The following is a 22498-nucleotide window of genomic DNA, read 5'->3' as shown; positions in this document are numbered from 1 at the left end:
AAGCTGGACAGCAGAACACAGTCACATTCCACACTTCACCATAAACAACACTCCCCTACACACACACACACACACACACACACACACACACACACACACACACACACAATACAGCAGTGCCATTTAAACAACACATCACAAACATTAAAAATAAAATAACACTAAGACTTAGTGCCTTGAGATCACTTGCCAATACAACATTTGAACACAACAAAGAAACCACCACCACAGTATACAAGTGATTAATTATGCAAGCCCTGCTTGGGCTCCTAACCAGTGTTGTAGGTCTCGAAACCAGTTTGATGTGGTCTTGGTCTTGATCTTGGTCTCAAAGCTTCAGGTCTTGGAGTTTTGGCTCGAGACCAGGTTGAGACCACCATTACAAAGTGCATCGCGGCTTGGGGAAGATCGGAATTTATGGTCATACACAGAGAAAAATCATGGCTGATTCGATTCACGGCACGCCATATAGCATCGTACTGTCTATACAGTAGATACTGCTTGGCTAGCGTTACAGTGATGATGCATGAACTGAGCCCTGCGAGTGCCAATAGAGTGCGTGCGAGTCGAGAGAGCATGCATGACGTGGCCATTCTCTCAGTGATTATCTCCGTTTGCACACATGCATGTTTGCAGCTCTGTTCACCTCCATGTATTTCATATACGTGTATGGTGTATGCAATCCCCGCACCCTTTGTACACGTACACAACAGGATTAGTTAGTTCACTCGGAAAACCTAACCACAAAAATGTCAATTTTCGTTATGTTTGTTTCTTCATACCAATGAGGCAATGAAAGTAGAAATATTTTGCCTAGATGTTCAGTTGTTTACTTATATTAAATTTTTTATAAATATATTACCTCCCTTACAGGGGCATAGCCAGGATTTTGGAGCGATGGGGGCCAAGTCAGACATCAGTGGCCTCCAACCTTTCGAGTTATGACCCATCAGAGCTTCCAGATGGCTATCACGGAGGACTGCAGTGACTTGGGTGACCATTTTAGAAGAAATCAGAATATTTTCTAGTGTTTCACAGCCACCCTCGTATTTCATACAAGTTATTCACCTATGAGTGGGGGGCCTTGGCCGTGTGGCCCAGTGGCATTTCTAGCCCCACTTAAGTGGGGGGGGGCCACCTGGGGGCCGATAAATCATCTGTAGTAGCAAAAGGGCAGTGAGCAGACTCGAATGAGAGCCCCTTTCAAGAAGGAAAGTTAGTGAAAACTGTTCTCCTAAACAAATAGTGGGTACGACTGTAATTAAGAAATGCTGTATGTGGAACACTTTTCATTCATTCATTGCCAGACGCCATGTATCCCAGACGGGGTGGCCAAGGGCTTAGAGTTAATTGTTTTACAGGGAGGGGCACTAATCCTCCACCAACCCCACTTGACACGTAGGGATGCCAACAGCATCTGGTGTTCCCAGGCGGTCACCCATCCAAGTACTAACCAGACCCAACGTTGCTTAACTTTGCTGATCGGACGGGAAGCGGTGTACTCAACGTGGTATGGCCGTTGGCACGTATGGAAGTAAAATACACTCGACCCTCCATTTCCTGGATTAACGGGGGGGGAGGGGGGAGACCAGTCCGGGAATCACAAAAGTCTGGCCCCACATACCATTCCCCGAACTTTTACCATACTTTGTCCAAATTCTCCAATATTGTCCGGCAATTATTCCGATATTGTAGAGCATTCTGGAATGTATGTTACGTATACCAACACAACTAACATACACAGTACATAAAATAATAACACTGCCACAATAACATAAATGTAAATGCAGTACATACTGAAATAACATAAACATAAATGTAAATACAGTATAAATGGAGAGTATAAATTCTCACTGAAACGTAGGTGAAACTATGTATGCTGTGATCATATAGTGGGACCCCAGAATAACTTGTTATTCGGAGTTGGAGTCACCAGTGACCTCTGTGTGTGACTGGGTGACACCACTGGGGCTGGGTTGAGGTGACTCAGATGCAGGTTGAGGTGACTTAGGTGCAGGATTGGGGTGAGCAGCGTCTGGGTGAGGCGACCGTGGCCTGCCAACCCGTGGTGCAAAGAAGCTCGAGATCTTTGTCTGGTGGCCCACCTGGTGTTCATTTATTATTACACCACTTAGTAATATTGATGATATTGCCCGGCCTCAGCCCGTGTCCATGATATCTGAAATCCAGGAATTCAGGGTACTGGAAATGGAGGGTCAAGTGTACATTTTTATATTTATGAATATTTTTTGTTTCCCACCTCTGTATCCTGAAACCCCTTCAGTCACTTATGTAATTATCCTGAAAAATAGGTAGTCCCCCTCGACTGTTCATGAGAAATGAAAGATGAATATGTTGTGTATGGAACATTTGGCCACAGGTAAGGCTCGGAGAGAAGTGCGAAAATTAGTCGTCCAAAAACCAACTTTCACATGAGGAAGATACAGCTGTCCATGAGTATGATGGCACTGACAAAGCATGCAACACTATACATTATAACTTCAAAACCTTTACTTTCAAATGTTAAAAAACTTTAAAAACTTTCAAAAGCCGTAACATCGGTGTGCAGGGCCTTAGAGAGCTATGGCCATGCCATAAGGTGCCTGGAAAACGTTTGACACGTGCCAGAAAAAGAAGCAAAATTGTCACAGTCTTAGTGTGGGCCCTGGTCCCTCCATACTCTTGAGTTTTGGCCCTGGGAATTATCCCCATTGCCCTCTTCTCTCTTTCATTCAACTCTTGTGCAATAATCATCTTAAATTCGTTTAAAAGGTGTTGAGTATTGCACTGATACATAATCTGCAACAGGGCGATTGGGGTACTATTGCACTCACTCGAGGGGCCGAGACATCCGTGAATACTGACCAGCAGTGCAGCACCTGCAGGCTGCAGCTACTTTTCATTCATTCAGCAGCACATAAATTCTTGGTCTTGGTCTCAGAGGGTCTGGTCTTGGTCTTGGTCTCGGAGGATCTGGTCTTGGTCATGGTCTCAGAGGGTCTGGTCTTGGTCTTGATCTCGAGGTGCCTGGTCTTGACTACAACACTGCTCCTAACCTCACTAAAACACACTACAACACTCTGCAGACCATACGGAACAAGGCCCAAAAAATGATCACAGGCTGCATAGCTACTACACCCACAGACCACCTGCATCAAGAAACCAAAGTCCTCAAAGTCAAGGATCAACTAGACATGAGAGGCACCCAAATTCTCGCTACAGCCTCCACAAACCCACAACATCCACTACATTACGTGGCAGCACATCCACACACACCAGGGAACATCAAAACAACACCCAGCACATGATATCATACACGAATACTGTCATGTCCACCCCCCCACCCACCCACCTCAAACCAGCTTCCAGAAGCATATCCATACTCAAATCACTCGCCACTCCATTCAGTCGCTTAAAGACAGTGCTGGGCAGGTGCACAAACACTTGCGCAAAGCGCAATTGCGCACCCTTGCGTTCTGGTGATATCGTTTGCGCATTGTGCACCGCACGAGACCATGCGCAATTTTGCGCTTGCGCACATGGAAAGGCAGGTGTGCAATCCAAGGGACACGTGGTCTTCCAGGGGACACGTGGTCTTCCAGGGGACACGTGGTCTTGGGAGCTTCCCGCATGGCTGGACAATGGATGGGGGAGGCTGGGGCAGGTCGTGAGGGTGGGTTGGTGCCTGGTGGGGGGAGGCGGTAGAGAGTTGGCCTGCAGTCCTGACGGACCCGGGTTCAAATCCCGCTGAGGCAGGGAACAGTTTAAGGATTTGAATTTCATAAAATCAGACTTTACTGATCTACCAGAAGGCCTGCCGACATGTCGTTAAAATACCCCCGCTAATACCAATACACCAGTCCTGTATGAGACAGCTCTAGCATGTATTCAATATGGACGGTGGGTGTTAGCGCCGAAGCGGTGACATGTAGAGGTGTGCGGTACGTAGGAGGACTACTGGGCCTTGAAAGCAGGCTGTGAAGCCTATGCCCAGAGTCGGTCACATTTAAAAAAAAAAAAGAAAAAAAAAAAAAAAAAAAATTCTTAATATGCTTCAACAGAGATCATGTATTTTTAATATTTTTTAAATTATTATTATTATTAGTAAATTAGTAAGAAGAAAGTGGATGAAGAGTTTGGGAGGAATCTGAATGTGAAATGGAGGGAGAGTAAGAAATTGTTTTGGAAGGAGGTAAAGAAAGTAAGGCAGTGTGAAAGGGGAAATAACAGAGGAGTGAAAGATAGGAATAATAGATTGTTGGTGGAGAAGAGAGAGAAATTGAGGAGATGGAAGGAGCACTTTGAGGATTTGTTGAATGTAGAGAGTGAGATCAGTGTGAGTATAAGTGGTTGGGGAATGGCTGGGAGAAGACGAGATGAGAGGAGGGAGGAAGAGATCAGTAGGGCGGAAGTAGTGGAAGCGATGAAGAAGATTAAGCTGGGAAAGGCCCTAGGAATTGATGGAGTGTGTGGTGAAATGCTTAGGTATGGGGGTGAGATTGTTGTGGAGTGGATATGGAAGTTGTGTAGATTGGCTTGGGAAGAGGGAAGGGTTCCAGAGGACTGGAAATCAGGTATAATTGTTCCTCTGTACAAAGGAAAAGGGGAGAGAGAAGTATGTGGTAACCATAGGGGTATTTGCCTTCTTAGTGTGACTGGTAAAATATATGGTAGAATACTCATTGATAGGGTTAGGCATATGACAGAGGAGCTAGTTGGAGAAGAACAAGGGGGATTTAGGAAGGGAAAAGGATGTGTAGATCAGATATTTGTTCTAAGATGTTTAGTGGAGAAGTATCTAGAGAAGGGAAGGAAAGTGTATGCTGCCTTCATGGACTTGGAGAAAGCTTATGACAGAATAGATAGGCAAGGTATGTGGAAGGTATTAAGAATATATGGAGTGGAGGGGAAATTGTTGAGTGCTGTAAAGAGTATGTACGAGGGAGCTAGGGCTACAGTGCGAGTGGATGGTGAGTTGAGTGAGTTCTTTGATCTCAATGTTGGACTGAAACAGGGGTGTGTGATGTCTCCATGGCTGTTTAATATATATATGGATGGGGTTGTAAAGGAGGTGCAAGGTAGGGCAGTGGATGTGGGGGTGGCCCTAATGAATGAGGGTGAGATTTGGAAGCTTCCGGTGTTGCTGTTTGTTGATGATACAGTATTGTTGAGTGAAGATGAATGGGAGTTGCAAGGTTTGGTGAATGAATTTGGGACAGTGTGTAGGAGGAGGAAGCTGAAAGTTAATGTAAACAAAAGTAAAGTTATGGTGTTTGAGAGGAATGAAGTCACAGAGTGTGCAGTGAGGTTGGATGGTGAGGATATGGAGAATGTGAGTGCATTCAAGTACTTGGGTAGTGTGATGAGTAAGGATGGAACTTTGGGGGATGAAGTACGTGAAAGGGTACAGCAGGGAAGGAAGGTTGTTGGTACACTGAAAGCAGTGATGAGAAATAGGGAGGTGAGTATGGAAGTTAAGAAGTCACTGCATGATAGTATTGTGATCCCTACCCTGACGTATGGAAGCGAGGCGTGGACCTTGCAAGAGGGGAACAAGTCAAGAGTGAGAGCAGTGGAAATGAGTGGGGTAGATGTGGATGTGGTTGAGAAGATTAGGAGAAATACACTGAGGTGGTTTGGACATGTGGAGAGAATGGAGAATGAAAGACTGACTAAGAGGGTGTATGTAGGTGAGGTGGATGGAGGGAGAGGGAGGGGTAGACCGAGGATGAGGTGGAGGGATGGAGTTGAGAGGTATATGAGGGAGGGGGGGGTGAGTTGGGGGGAGGGTAGTCAAATGGTGGGTGACAGAGTGACTTGGAGGCGTTTTGTCTGCGGCCACCCTTTGCGGGATTAGGGCGTCGGGCTATAGATAGATAGAATAGATTAGTAAATAAGAATAAATATACATTATTTATTAAGATTAGCACATGCAATTCCTTACAAAAACCATTAAAACATATTATTTAAATCAAATATTCACAGCCTAATAATTTATTAGTCTGTGGATATTTGATTTAAATACTCTGTTTTCATGATTTTTTATTTTTTGTAACGAATTACATATGCTATTGTATATCTGTATTGAATTATTAAATAAACTGTCTTGACAAGACAAGAGAGAGAGAGAGAGATAAAGAGCATTATTCTGAGAGAGAGAGAGAGAATAAATACGGGAATGGCAAAGGAGTGTCCCTTTGAGTGAGGAGATAAGGCATAAACTTCGTCCCTCTTCTCTCTCTTATTCTCCATTCCTTCCCTCCTCCCTCTCTTTTTCTCCATTCCCTCCCTCCTATGTCGGAGAGAGAGAGAGAGAGAGTTGATGATACAGTAATCACGTGATCTTTGCCAATGCCTTGGTAAGCATAGGCTGTTTTTCCCGGACAATGACCTACTGTACCTCAGTCACCGTGGGTGGTGGGCAGGTGGCTAATTTAGTAATTTAATTATACCAATATATATTTTACAGTAATTCCCACAAATATATGCAAATGATTTGCGCTAGCACTTTGCGACATTGCACAAGCTAAATATTAGATTGCGCACTTGCGCAAATTACAAATAATGGGAAATAACAATAATAAATAAAAGTAAGTAAGCCCCAGGAATTGATGGAGTGTGTGGTGAAATGCTGAAGCATGGAGGAGAGAGAGTAGTAGAATGGATGTGGAAGATGTGCAGATTGGCCTGGGAGGAAGGTACAGTCCCGGAGGATTGGAAATCAGGTATAATTATTCCCTTGTACAAAGGAAAAGGGGGAAAAAGAAGTGTGTGGTAATCATAGGGGCATTTGTCTTCTTAGTATAATAGGAAAAGTGTATGGTAGGATACTTATTGACAGAGTTAAAGAAAGAACAGAGGAATTAGTTGGAGAAGAACAGGGAGGCATTAGGAAGGGAAGAGGTTGTGTAGATCAGATATTCATTCTTAGATCTTTAGTCGAAAAGTTTCTAGAGAAGGGAAAGAAGTTGTATGCGGCTTTCATAGATTTGGAGAAAGCATATGACAGGGTGGATAGACAAGGATTGTGGAAAGTATTAACCCCTAAAACGCGGATCGTCGCATTTGCGATGGTCGCCCCAAAGGGCAGAACGGCGGATCGTCTCGTTTGCGATTTGAGTTCATTCTGAATAACCGCGGGCAAGCAGGCTCCAGCTGGTATTGTCTATCAGTACCGCCACCCGTGAGCTACGTTTAGCACACTTGACCTTTGTACTACTGACCTCGGTTGTTGCCAAGTATCATTTTTTTTACCCACCCACGCACCGATGCGCGGCCCTCCCTCGTCGTGCGATATGGCAACGCGCGGACGGCTCATACGTGTCAATCTGCGCCGTCATCTCGCAAGCACTTTCTGCTATTAGGAAACGCTTGTTTCCCCAGTTGTCACACTGTGATTTTTTCACGCGGTTTTCCCCTGATTAGCGTCAGTCCACGCGAATCTTCCACGGTGACACCATGTCCAACTCAAGCTCTTCCGAGTCTGTGCCTTCCAGCCCTCCGGAAAAGGGTTTTGTGACCTCAACCCCCTTCAAAACCTTACCAGGAACTACTAAGGGACTGAGTGACTCTGCAATAGCCAGTGAACTATTGAAAGCCTCAATGGACTATGGGAGTGACGTCGGTGTGTGGTCAAGCCTGGCAGAGTCTGACACGGAATCAAGTGCAGAGTCTGGGCCAGAAGTGACTGTTTCTGTGCCAGAAGTGAGTGTGTCAGTGCCAAGCACCTCAACAGGGAAGGCTCCTGTGAAAAGGGGCCTTGAATATGGGAAGGGGGCAAAGAGAAAAAGGAGTGGTGACCCAAGCTCACTGCCATTGTCCCCTACGCCACGTCACGCCACCGCCAGCCCGCCACGCACACCCAGCCCCATTCTCTCGTCCTCCTCATTTGCTGCCCTGTCTCCTGAGTCGCCTTCACCACCTCAAAAGGGAAGTAGACATTCTACTTTACGTACTAGAGGATTTCGTAGGCCAAGTGTTCGTGTTGGTAGAGCTAGAACTTTGTCCCCTAGTGTAAGGCTAGCTCGTAAGGAAACTCGCACTAGGCAACTCGGCAGTCACGCCACCGCGAGTGACATTGAACCCTCTGATAATGTCCCCACCACCACCACCACTACACCAACACGACCTAGGACAGCCTCTGCCTCACGCACTGTCTCACCGCCTGCCTCACCCACTCCCAGACGACCTGCCTCACCCCCCGCTGCCCCCAGGACCTCCCAGCCTAGGCAGGGCACTCTTGATGCCTTCGTGTGGTCAGAGGTCTCAGATTTTGTGCCGGAGGATCTGCCCTTTGATGACAGTGGGTGTGGAGTTCAGGCTGACTTCCCTGTCGACGAGGATGGTGAATGCTTGGACTACCTGTTGGCCTTCCTTGACAACGAGGTAATGGAGCAGATTTGTACCGAGACAAACAGGTACGAGGGGCAATCTGCTGCAGTTCGCGAAGGAGAAGGTGAGGCGGCCACGCCATCCACGTCGCGGATGGCAGCATGGGTGTCTCTAACGATCAGGGAACTTTTTGTATTTATTGGGTTGATGTTACTGATGCCCCACAACTGGAAACATAAGCTGGAGGAATACTGGAGTTCAGACGATCTTTGCCCAACACCAATTTTCAATAAATACATGAGCCGCGATCGTTTTAGGCAGCTCATGACTTACCTTCACTTCGCGAACAATGATGAGCCTTCCCGAACTGACCCATTATGGAGAGTGAGGGGAATCCTGAACTTGATCAAGGATAAGTTTATGAGGTTCCTGCGCCCTTTCAAGAAAGTGGTGATTGACGAGTCCTTGGTTTTGTTCAGGGGCTGTCTTCGGTTTGTGCAGTACATTCCAAGCAAACGGCACCGCTTTGGAATCAAGTTTTTCGTGCTGTGCGACTGCAAGACGGGGTTCATCTTAGACTTCGTCATTTACACGCCAGCAATGTCGATTTGGACAAGACTGACCCCCTTGGATTCTCTGGTTCTGTGGTGAAAGTGCTTTTGGAAAAGTACTTTGGCGAGAATCATGTCCTGTATACGGACAATTACTATACAGCTCCTAAACTCGCCAAGTACCTTTCTGAACACGGCGTCGGATCCTGTGGCACTGTCAGGAGCAATAGGGCACACTACCCTGCCTTCCCCGAGGCTGAAAAGTCAAAGCGGGGAGACGTGCACCTGAAGAAATCTGACAAGATGCTTGCGATCAGGTGGCATGATAAGAGAGTCGTGAATGTGCTCACCACAGTACACAAGGGGGAAATGCTGGCAACAGGGAAGGTCGACAGAAGGACTGGCGAGCCTGTGATGAAGCCTGATGCTGTCATTGACTACAACGTCAATATGCGGCTGGTGGACAAGTCTGACATGATGATCGGAGAGATAGACTGCCTGAGGAAAAATCGTCGTTGGTACAGGAAGGTGTTCTTGCACTTGATTGATATGTGCATGCTGAACGCCTTCATCCTGTATAAAATCAAGAACAGGAAGCCAGCAAACTACTCTCTCCAAAGATTTTCTAAGACTTGTGTCTACCAGCTGCTTCAGCGTTATGGCCAGGTACTTTCCACAGGTCCCAAACGCCACTCTCAGACACCTCCAGACCGCCTACAGTGTCAGGCCTACCTTCAGCAACACCGCCTGGAGCCACTGCCTGCCACTGCCAAGAGGGGAAAAGCACTGAGGAGGTGTCATGTGTGCAGCCACACTACCAGGCAGGACAGAACCTTTAGGCGCACCTCCTTGCAGTGCAAAGAGTGCAAAGTTCCCCTCTGTGCTTACCCGTGTTTCTTTGACTACCACAGCCTGACTAGATTTTGAAAATGAGGGTAAGATTCTTTGAAATAATACTGAGAGTGACAGTGATACTAGTGTTGTTTTCTTTTACGTACTGACAGTGACAGCCTGATGAGTGTAAATTAGTGTATGTACTTGTAAAAGCAGTGACAGTGTTTTTTGGTGTAAATAATTGTACATAGTAATAATATAAGTATTGCGAGTGACAGTCACTCCAGTGTAAGAAGATGAAAGCATATGTTCCTATTCTATGTTCTGACAGTGACAGTTTGTTGTGTAGAAAAGATTATTTTTATAACAATGGACAGTGACACTGATGAATAAGGCAAAAGACGGACAGCTACAGTGAAAGTGAGCGATAGAAATGAAGTGCGAGTGGCCGACCGGAGCGAGAATAAAGTGCCTGCCGTAAGGCTGAATAAACTCGCGGCGCGGTGGTCTTCCTCAGTCCCGATCCACAATACTGGCAGTGACAGTGATTTTTATGGCCGTAATAGTGACAAGCGAACGTTTGCGAAGTACTATGATGGAAAATACGAGTAATGTAGTATATGTGTTTTTAGCCGTGAAAAGGCAAATGTGACAATAGTGACGGGAAGATCGCCGCCGCGCTGCATGTTGGCCGTGCGCTCCGCTCATTTTAGCCTTATTTTCAGTGCTTATTGTACAAATACGGATTCCAAACAACCTGTACGTTGTTGTATAAAGTGTACTGTGACAGATTGAGGCTGTGGTAGAAAGAAAACCGGGTTTCTGGAGGTGTGAAAGTGAAGACTTTGTTACCCAACTTTGCAAGTCTTCACAAGTCCTTTGGTAGTCCACGAAGGCTCAACATGTGTCTCAGGAGAAAGCTGAATGTAAGTACTATATGCCATAAAAATTTTAATGCTCTAGGGTTAATCTCTGATTTTTGGCAAATATTTTCCCACAGGTACTCGGACCCCGCTACAACCCCGCCACAGTGGGGGGATCGGCCGTACACAGCCGCGTTTTAGGGGTTAAGAATATATGGAGTAGATGGGAAGTTGTTGAATGCTGTGAAGAGTATGTATGATGGTGCTAAGGCTGCAGTGCGTGTGGATGGTGAACTAAGTGAATTTTTCTCTTTGAAGGTTGGGTTGAAACAGGGATGTGTCATGTCTCCATGGTTGTTCAATCTGTACATGGATGGAGTAATAAAAGAGATACAAGGTAGGGTAGTGGATGTTGGAGTGGCCCTGGTGAGAGAGGATAGTGTTTGGAAACTCCCTGTACTGTTGTTTGCAAATGATACTGTGTTGTTGAGTGAAGACAAAGGGGATCTTCAAGGCTTGGTGGATGAGTTTGGGAGAATGTGTAAGAAACGGAATCTAAAGGTGAATGTAGGGAAGAGTAAAGTGATGGTCTTTGAGAAAGGTGAAGTCAGTGAATGTACAGCAAGGTTGGATGGTGAGGAATTGGAAAATGTGAGTACGTTTAAGTACTTGGGTAGTGTGATGAGTAAGGATGGAGGTTTGGAGGGTGAAGTGCTTGAAAGGGTACAGCAGGGAAGAAAGGTTGCTGGTTCTTTGAAGGCAGTGATAAGAAACAGGGAAGTGAGCATGGAAGTGAAAAAGTTACTACATGACAGTATTGTGATACCAACTCTAACGTATGGAAGTGAAGCTTGGACGTTGTTGGAAGGACACAAGTCAAGAGTGAGAGCAGTGGAAATGAGCCTGTGAAGTCACATGGAGTGACAGGCTGACGAATGAGGATATAAAGGAGCGTTGTGGTGTTGATGTGGATGTGATAGGAAGTGTTATGAGGAACACACTGAGGTGGTTTGGCCATTTGGAGAGGATGGAGGGTGAGAGACTGACGAAGAGAGTGTATGTGAGTGAGGTGGAGGGGGGAAGAGGGAGGGGGAGGCTGAGGATGAGATGGAGGGATGGGGTGGAGAGGTATATGTGAGAGGGGGGGTGTGAGTTGGGAGCAGGGCAGTGAAATGGCGGGGGACAGGACGACATGGAGGGGATTTGTTTGTGGCCACCCCAAACGGGATTGAGGCGTCTGGCAATAGATAGATAGATAGAAGTAAGTAGGTATGCTGTTTTATCTAAAAATCTCAATATTTTTCAGTAATTCCCCAAAATATATGCAAATGGTTCGTCCTTGCGCTTTGCGACATTGCGCAAGCCAAATATTTGTCAGGTTGCGCATTTTCCCTTGCGCAAGGTAGTGAACTGTGGATTGCGCTTTGCTCTTGCGCAAGGTCCTTCTTCGTTTGCGCTGCCCACCACTGCTTAAAGACAACACACAGCCGCATTCTCGGCCTCCTGATAGCCACCCTTCTGAATCCTATCTCCTTCGTGAGGCCAGGGTCCACCTGGCCAGGCTGGGATGTGGGCATCATCCAGCCCTCTTAAGTTACCAGAAGAGGCTGGATGACTCCGTTGCTGATGCCTGTCCAAAATGTAACACAGCACCCCGTACTATTAACCTGCCCCATCCTGACCACTTTTCCACCACTGACTCCCCCCAATCCCGACCATTTTAGGAAAAAATTTTTTTTGGCTCAAACCTTCGCTTTTGGTGAGAAACATCAAAAATTCATAGAGAAATCGCTCACCTGAGGTTTAAAGTACTCGATACAGGTAGGAGTACCTCCTTACCTTACTGGGTTTTCTATCAGGCTGGCACCAAAGAAAACGAGTTCTATGGGAGGATAACTATTCTACACCACTCATAAACGGTATTTATTTATTTACTTGGTACGAATGTATATGTAGTACGAGAGTATATTGGTTTTCAAGCAGTAATATAGGCATTATAAGCATTGTTTCACTCACTAATACCTGACCTTTTTTTCCCACATTATCTGATCATCATTTCTAACTGTTTCTTCCTCTAATACTATGTAAAGTTTGTCCTCCACATTGTCATTGATTGAGGAATCACTCTGGCCCTGAATTTCGTACCGTGGCATGACATGGCTGTACTGGCTAGGTCACTGATAACAGGTGAATTACTGAGACAATGACATGCAGGGGGGGGGAGGATGTCATGCTGGGTAAGGCATTGTCCCTGCCTGGCATCTTGTAGAGGAAGGTGTCACGTGTATACATACCAAAAATCATTCGCGAAAATTGAAAATTGTGCAAATTAGGGACCTTGCAATTTTTTCGCGTTTATGTACGTCGACGCGATTGGCAGTGACAAAACGTGTGGATGTTAAAGAACGTCGACGGGACGCCGCGGGTTAAGCACATTATGGAAGACTGCATTGCACACAATCACCTACGCCAACAACACAACATACACCCCTTATGAGCTCTGTGGGAAAGCCTGGTCTCGGCCATGGCCTTCCTTAGGGACTCAGGGCTGTTCAGCCAGACTGCCTAGGGAACAACTACTACTCCTACTAGGAGGTAAGGTAACATATTTTCCTACAATATTCAATTTACTGGAACTTTTGGGTAGCACCTCATATACTGTATGTATATATATATATATATATATATATATATATATATATATATATTTTTTTTTTTTTTTTTTTTTTTTTTTACATGAAAAGAGGGAAGGCTCCAGGGGAAGGTGGAATAGTAGCAGATTTAATGTTGGATGCAGGAGCAGAAGTACAAAATAGGCTTGCTCACTTATTTACCCAGTGTATAAATGAGAAGAAAATTCCCAAAACATGGTGTAATGCAATTGTTATACTACTTTATAAAAAAGGCGACTCAAAAGACGTTAGTAACTATCGACCCATTAGCTTGCTATCAGTCATTTACAAACTTTTCAATAAAGTCCTTACAAACAGAATAGCTACAAATTTGGAGGAAAACCAACCTCGTGAACACGCAGGATTCTGATGCGGGTATTCGACCACTGATCATCTGCACACAATGAATCAACTGATTGAGAAAACTACAGAATATAATAAACTACTGTGCTTAGGTTTTGTTGATTACGAAAAGGCTTTCGACTCAGTGGAGCACATAGCAATTATAAATTCATTGCGAGAACAAGGAGTGAATGAGAACATTGTAAAACTGCTCGAAAACATGTATAAAGAGGGAACTGCTACAGTTAAATTACATAAGGACTCAGAAAAAATTAAGATTGAGAAGGACGTGCATCAGGGAGATACAATTTCACCAAAGTTATTTACAGCATGCCTAGAAAGTATTTTCAGAAAGCTAGACTGGGAAAACAAAGGAGTAAACATAGATGGAGAAAAGCTAAACCATTTAAGATTTGCAGATGACATTGTCCTAATCTCAGAAAAAGCAGAGACGTTGCAAGAAACGTTAAATGACCTGAACAGAGAAAGTCTCAAAGTAGGGCTAAAGATGAACCGGAGTAAAACTAAAGTAATGTTTAATCCTCAAACACCAAAGAGAGTCATAGGAATAAGTGGAGAAATTCTTGAAGAAGTTGAGGAGTACAGTTACCTGGGACAAATACTAAAATTAATGAAAGATAATGATAGCGAAATAAAAAGACTCATTACAATTTGATGGAAAGCTTTCGGTAAACATAGAGACATTATGAAGAGTAGCTTGGTAGTTTGTATGAAACGAAAAGTTTATAATGAATGTATAATTCCAGATATGACGTATGGTTGTGAGCCTTGGAAAATAAATTAATTCGTTCTTAGAGAGCAATGGAAAGGTCAATGTTGGGAATATCTTTAAAAGACAGGAAAAGATCAACTTGGGTGAGAGAGCAGACTAAAGTCAAAGATATTATAGAAGTTATAAAAGAACAGAAATGGAGGTGGGCAGGCCATGTAGCAAGAACAAGGGATAATCGATGGAGCAAGGTTGACTGACTGGACACCAAGAGATGGTATGCATAGCAGAAAAAGGCCAGACAGGAGGTGGAGAGATGAGATAGAGAAATTTGCAGGGAAAACGTGGCAAAGATTGGGTCAGCCAAGGAATTCGTGGAGAAGGTTGGGGGAGGCCTTTGTTCAGCAGTGGACTTATAATGGCTGATGATGATATACACATTTATATATATTCAGGTATACCCCAGTTTAACGATGTAATTGGTCAGGTAAAACCCCAACCTTAGGTGGGGTATCGTATATCAAGGCACTTTTAACATGTAAAGTAATGGGATGCGTTTTTCACCCTTGGGTTTTCCCCCACCCTCATGAACCCAAAAATAAGATTAAAGCCAATCTAAATGGCCTAACAGCTGTAAAGGAAGCTAACCTAAGCCTGACACCTGTAAATAATTCTTCCACTTTCATACTTATCTCTTGGTTTCTGGGCCCTCCCCTATCATCTTATCTTGAGATGGGAAAAGTCACAGGATGATTATGGTAATGTTTCCTCTGCTATGAAAGATGCAAAAGATTCCTGTTATTTGTTGCTAATGTTTTCCAGAATATCACAACTTTTTCCATCAATTGGTGCTATAAACTGGGAGAGATTGGCAATTTAGCTTTGTAGGTAGCATTGGAATTTTAGTACACTCTCTCTCTCCATGATTTATTGTAAAGTATTTATTAAAAACTTAAATGATAGATCAGCTGTAATGTAGACGTTCTTCTATTTATAGCTCGCTGTGGCGGTGGCATCAGCAAGGAGGGGAGCAGGATTCTGGTAGGAAGTGGTGCTAATGCTACACCGCTTGGCATCCCTAGATCTCCCAGTTGGTGAGTCTCCATGTGCATGCCTTAAATTTATCTGTATGTAGAAATATTGATAAATGTTTTCATCATTCATCATCCAATCCTACGTTGCCCCATGAGGAGCGTAGGAGCCTGGGGCTAGGCAAATTGGTCCTGACATTTATGATGAGAGTGACCAGCCTCATTCATCCCTGAGTGGCATTACATAAGCAATAAACCCCAACCACCCCTTGGACATACACCTTCACCGGCTCAGTCCGATTGGAGCGCCGTAATTTCCCACTAAACCACCAGGTGCCAAAATTTGTTTATATGGTTACCTCGCAGCATAGTAAATTATTTCCCAGTGTACAGGAAACCATTTGGCTTGTCACTGAGTGTAGAGTCACCCACAGGCAAGAGAAAGAGGAAAGAATGAAGGAAAAAAAGAAGAGGGAGAGTAAAGTCACCCGTAGGCAGAAGGGTGAGGAAAGAATGAAGGAAAGAAAGACACAAGAGGATGGAAGGAAAGAAGGATGGAGGAGAGGAAAGGGCAGACTCCTGAGTGCAGCACTACATCAAGTGAGTGGATGGTGAGTGCCCCCACATGGATAAATGTTTTCTATCTATCTATCTATTGCCAGACGCCTCAATCCCGTTTGGGGTGGCCACAAACAAATCGCCTCCAAGTCGCCCTGTCCCCCGCCATTTCACTGCCCTGCTCCCAACTCACATCCCCCTCTCTCATATACCTCTCCACCCCATCCCTCCATCTCATCCTCGGCCTCCCCCTCCCTCTTCCCCCCTCCACCTCACTCACATACACTCTCTTCGTCAGTCTTTCGCCCTCCATCCTCTCCACATGGCCAAACCACCTCAGTGTGTTCCTCATAACGCTTCCTATCACATCCACATCCACACCACAACGCTCCTTTATATTCTCATTCGTCAGCCTGTCTCTCCACGTGACTCCACAGGCTTCTCTTAAATAACTCATTTCCACTGCTCTCACTCTTGACTTGTGTCCTTCCAACAATGTTTTGCTGTGGTTAATTTGTGGATTCTACAGAGCAGGTTTTATTCTGTTCCAGTCTTAAAGAAAACAGTCTTGGTGGTGTAAATGATTATTATTCCATCATTAGCCTATTTCTCTTATCTAAGATCATAAAGCCTGCTGTCATGGACCAATTACTGCCTCTGTTTGAAAGTCTTGAGGTAATTCCACTTGTCCAGTCTGCTTATATGAAAAACCAGTCAACTGAAACAGCCTTATGTAAAATTCATAATGACCTAGTATTAAAACCAAGCACTGGAAGTTCTTACCTTTTACTTTTGTTGGCTCTCTTTGCTGTCTTTTTGTAATGATATTTGGTCATTTGGCATCCATGATGATGCCTCACCAGATTCAGCTGTGGTGGTTGGAGAAATCATATCAGATCCAGTTCCTTTGCAGTTTGGGTCTACTTTTTCAAGCCTACACTTGTAGTCTTGAATCTGTTCTGGAAGCTCATAGTGGTACCTATCACTATTGTGCAGATGGTATGCACAACTTTAGTTGGAAATAGGAAATGTTAAGGATTGTGAGACATTAATGTAATCATTGATGTTCTGTTATAAAGATCTGGATGCTAGGAGAAAACTGATGGTAGAATATGAAGGAGGTGATTCCAGAGGTGATATTTGAAGAAGTACAAATCACTGCTAAAAAAAAATCTTGAAGTATATATCATCTTCAAACTGAAATTTAAGGAGTACAGTATTCATATTCTTTGATGAAAAATGCAGTTCTCATATTCACGGTCTCTGTGCTGTAAAACAATTCATAGGTTCACAGTGTCTTGTGGCTTCGACTGATCAACTTACTATTAGTTCAAAGAGTGGTAGGGGATGTGTGGAACATACATCTGGATTTAGACAATAGTGAAGAAAGCGCATGAGAACTGAGAGGTAGGTAGTGGTGACCATCATCCACTCACTTGATACAGTGCTGTCTGTACCTTCCTTCACCCTTACCATTCTGCCCTCCTTCCTTTCTGTCTCTCCTTCTTCCTGTCACATTCTATTACTCCAATTTCCACTTCAAATGGCTCTACAGTAAGTGATAAGCCTAAAAAGGTTTCCCATAACCCAGGAAACCATTTCCAGTGCTGAGTGGTATAGCTGTACAGGTACTCAACCTTTTATCTGGGAAGCCTGAAACAGGAGACTAGGCAGTTTTCAGAATTTGTTGGATTTTGGAAATATGTATAAAATACTGCTTTATTAGTGAATTCGGGAGATTGTGTAAGAAACGGAATCTAAAGGTGAATGTAGGGAAGAGTATAGTTGTGGTCTTCAGGAGAAATGAAGTCACTGAATGCACAGCAAGTTTGGATGGTGTGGAAATGAAAAACTGTGAGTGCATTTAAGTACAGTACTTGGGTAGTGTGATGAGCAAGATGGAGGTTTATAGGATGAAATGCTTGAAAGGGTACAGCAGGGAAGAAAGGTTGCGGGTTCTTCGAAAGCATTGATAAGAAATAGGGAAGTGAGCATGAAAGTACAAAAGTCCGTGCTTGATAGTATTGTGATACCAACTCTAATGTATAGAAGCGAATCTTGGACCATTTTGGAAGGACACGAGTCAAGAGTGAGAGCAGCGGAAATGAGTTATTTGACACAAGCATGTGGAGTTACATGGAGAGACAGACTGACAAATGAGGAAGTGGAGGAACATTGTGGTGTGGATGTGGATGTGCTACAAAGTGTTAGGAGAAAGGCATTGAGATGGTTTGGTCAATTGGAGTGGATGGAGAGCAAGAGACTAATGAGGAGAGTGTATATGAGTGAGGTGGGGGGAGGGGAAGGCTGAGGATGAGATGGAAGGATGGAGTGGAGAAGTATATAAGAGAGAGAGTGTGAGCTGGGGGGAGGACAGTGAAATGGCAGGGGACAGGGTGACATGGAGGCGATTGGTTTTTGGCCACCCCTTACAGAAATAAGGCATCTGGCTTTAGGTACACTTAGTTATTGTTGATTTGAAGAAGGTCTTTGACAGAGTCCCTAGGCAGATGGTGAGGTGGGCAGTGATAAAGCTTAGGATCAAGGATTGGCTGGTTAGGATGGTTATGGCTGTGAGTGTGGGTTCTCACACGCAGGTGAGAGTGAATGGAGATTTGAGTGACAAGTTTTCCATTAACATTGGTGTGCGTTAGGAGTCAATCTTAAGACCTTTATTGTTTGTTATGTCAGAAATGGACTCCCATGGGAGATAGTGCATGCTGATTACTTGGTGCTGATTGCAGAGAATGATAGGGAGGCGGAGGAAAGATTTAGGAAATGGAGAAACTGAATGGGGCACAAGGGTTTGAGAGCAAATGCGGATAAAACAAAAGTGACGATATCTAGGACTGGTTGTGTTACTATCAAAGCAGAATGTGACCATGTGCAGTTTGCCACAAGGGTGTTGGAAGCAAGGTCATCTTGCACAGTGTGTATGATAAGTGGGTGCATGAGAGAGGTAGTGGTATTTGAGGTAGACTGCAAAATAATGCTGATTTGATGTGTGCGGTGTATCAGGGAGAACATGTAGAGATTCTTAGGTGTGAAAGGATTCATTTGCTGAAGAGTCTTTTGTGTGAAGGAGTTATTTGAGGGATGTGTTATGTGCTGGAGCTTGGGCTGGAGCTAGCTTTGTGGCTAGGGTAAAGAGTGGTTGGAGGAAGTTCAGGGAGCCGTTGTCTCTCCTAACTTGAGAGGACTCTCCCTCCATGCTAAGGGATTACTGTATGCAGTATATAATAATACTGTATGGTAGTGAGATAAGAGCAATAAAGGAAAAGGATATTTGTAGGCTCAAGTGTACAGAATTGACCATTATTAGATGGATGTGTGGTGCATCCTTGAATGCAAAACCTGGGTATGAGAGGGCTTAGGTTGATGATGGAAGAATTGAGAGAAATAAGGGGATTGGAATGCATTGATATTCCAATGAGGAAGGTAGATTGAGATGATTTGGGCATTTGGGGAGGATGGAGTATGACAACTGGGTGCATAAGGCAAAAAGTATGAATGTCAGGGGTAGGGTTGCATGATGCAGATCAAAAAAGGCCTGGGATGAGGTCATAGAGTGTGATTTCAGGGATAAGAGACTGAGTAGGGAGGCTACAAGTGATCAGCAGCATGGAGAGCCGCCATTTGGTGACAAAGGCCAACACATGCGAGCATAGCCTTTAACCCGCCCCATCCCGACGTTTTCTGGGCAGTGGAACGCCCCAGTCCCGACATTTTTGGACCTTTTATTTTCTTTTTGGCTCAAACATCCGCTTTTGGTGAGAAACATCGAAAATTCATAGAGAAATCGCTCACCTGAGGTTTAAAATACTCGATCCAGGTAGGAGTACCTCCTTACCTTACTGGGTTTTCTATCAGGCTGGCTGCAAAGAAAATGAGTTCTGTGGGAGGATAACTATTCTACACCACTCATATACGGTATTTACTTATTTATTTGGTACGAATTTATATGTAGTACGAGAGTATATTGGTTTTCAAACGGTAATATAGGCATTATAAGCATTGTTTCACTCACTTACTCATCACCATTCCTGACCTTTTTTTGCCACATTACCTGATCATCATTTCTGACTGTTTCTTCCTCTAATGTTTGTCCTCCACATTGTCATCGATTGGGGAATCACTCTGGCCCTGAATTTCGTACCGTGGCATGACATGGCTTTACTGGCCAGGTCACTGATAACAGGTGAATTGCTGAGAAAAGGTCATGCAGGGGGGGGGGGAGGTCATGCTGGGTAAGGCATTGTCCCTGCCTGGCATCTTGTAGAGGAAGGTGTCACGTGTATACATACCAAAAATCTCACGAAAATTGAAAATTGTGCAAATTAGGGACCTTGCAATTGATTCACGTTAATTTACGTCTCCGGGATATGAGTGCACATCATGTGAGGATGTGAATTCACGTCTCCAGGACGGGGCGGGTTAAACACAATCTGGCACATGCATGCGCGCACTAATGCAACGTGTGCCTGTGCATGCACACATGCACAGCAAGGAATCTGGGGGTATAGATGATGTGTGAGTTAGTGTTTGGCACATTGTAGTCTGTAATATGTGCAGTGATTGCAGGCATTAGCATATATGATAGTTCTCCCTTTGTTTTATGCTTTCCTTTTCTTTATTCTCTGGATCAGACCTAACCCCATTCATAGGTGGGAAAAAGATCAGGATGAAGATGATAATGATCATGTTTTTTCTAGACTGCCAGGTTTTTGTGTGCGGTGTTTGGCATGTGAGGTGGAACCAAGAATTTTGAAGGCTTGAATGGTGAGTCGATAGATGTGTGGCCCAAGAATACTGGGCACTCTTTTGATAGAGTTCTTACTTCTGTACTTTCCTTTCCTGTGTCTGGCTCCCTCCCATACTATGCATTGTTTATGGTAAAGAGAGAGGTAGGATTATGATGTGCTTTATTTGCCATTAGGTGACCAAGGCCGATGCATACGTGTGTGTTGGAGCCTTTGTAAACAGTACAGTACAGTATGACATTACGTGTTCCATAATATCCCAAGCTTTTTTTTTGCACGCTACAGCGTACCTGTACTTCATGGGAACCTGGCAAATCAGCTGTATATGTAGTAGTGGAGCTTTGATAGGTAATTTTTTTTTGTTGGAAGCAGCTTTTAGCAAAGGCTAATCATTTTTTTTTTTTTTTTTTTTTTTTTTTTTTTTTTTTTTTAAGGTACGCATGTGCAGTAGAGTCATGATTCCTGGAGCTTGAATAATTAACAAATGAGTGTGACCCATTTCACTTCGCATACCACTGATTAGTTTCCCCGTAATTGTCTTCTCGTTTTCTTGTGTGTGCCTCACCCCATCCTTAGGTGGGAAAAAGAGGTTGTGATGATGATGATGATGGACATTATCTTTTAGTGTATCATTATCGGTTCCCTTTTCCACCTTAGTAAGGTTGTGGTGAAGGTGGATAAGAGGGATGTAGCCACCCAGATGGACTGTTCGTGGGACATGTTCCTGGACAACTTATCAATCCTCCACACGGTTAGTCTCAGTAGCTCCATCAGTTAAGGAAATTCCATACCATCTCCTTACCATCATATTTAATTGTATGACATGCTGACCCTTTTGTTTTGATGACATTTAAAATTTTTCTCTTCACCCACTGATGATTAAATAAGAAGGCTATCTAGTAGGGAAAGGATTAGTGAAGGCTATGTTCAGTCCCTGCAGCATGCTCTCTTCAGGATTATTCCTATAAAACTGGTCTTTGGATAAGGTAATATACATGCATTTATTTTTATTATTATATTTTATTATTGTTATTACAGTATTACAATATTATTTTTTTTTTTTTAACCCTTTAACCGCGGGTATTGTTTTGGTCTGACTGTCCTCTCCCGCGGGGGTTTCAGCCAAATGTAAACAAACCTTTAAACCTTAATAACTCTGCACAGAATAAAGCTAGAGAAAAAAATAAGGTACCATTAGAAAGTACTAACCTTCAGCTTTCCATTGATGTAAGTTTCATGACTTTGTTGACTTTCACAGGACGGGCAGTGCCGTTAGAAGTGAGGGGTGTAAAATCACTATTTTTCGCTCACACATCATTACCTTCGCTCATACACCATTACCAAATGCCAACCTCATTCTGATAATAATACTATAAACATATATCAACACTGCACATACGATAAACACCCACTCTGTGTTCACTGAGGCAGGTAAAAGGCACTGTAATTACCTGCACTTCACTGCCACATCAGCGGTGTTGTAATCACTATTTTTCGCTCACACACCATTACCAAATGCCAACCTCATTCTGATAATAATACTATAAACATATATGAACACTGCACATACGATAAACACCCACTCTGTGTTCACTGAGGCAGGTAAAAGGCACTGTAATTGCCTGCACTTCACTGCCACATCAGCGGTGTTGTAATCACTATTTTTCGCTCACACACCATTACCAAATGCCAATCACATTCTGATAATAATACTATAAACATATATGAACACTGCACATACGATAAACACCCACTCTGTGTTCACTGAGACAGGTAAAAGGCACTGTAATTGCCTGCACTTCACTGCCACATCAACATGTGTTGTC

General features: G+C 44.0%; 1 non-coding gene across 1 annotated transcript; it reads right to left on the bottom strand.

Moving 5' to 3' along the window:
* Positions 1-1405: 1405 nt before the first annotated feature.
* LOC145403470 (5S ribosomal RNA) lies at positions 1406-1524 on the bottom strand. Its single transcript, XR_013897992.1, has one exon. It is a non-coding gene; the product is annotated as a 5S ribosomal RNA (ribosomal RNA).
* Between the last annotated feature and the right edge of the window lie 20974 nt (positions 1525-22498).

Source organism: Coenobita brevimanus, chromosome 60, assembly GCF_032717465.1.
Source record: "Coenobita brevimanus isolate Jiangsu-jjx chromosome 60, ASM3271746v2, whole genome shotgun sequence".
Taxonomy (NCBI): domain Eukaryota; kingdom Metazoa; phylum Arthropoda; class Malacostraca; order Decapoda; family Coenobitidae; genus Coenobita; species Coenobita brevimanus.
The sequence above is the reverse complement of the archived record's forward strand: the minus strand, read 5'-3'. Positions and strand labels throughout refer to the sequence as shown.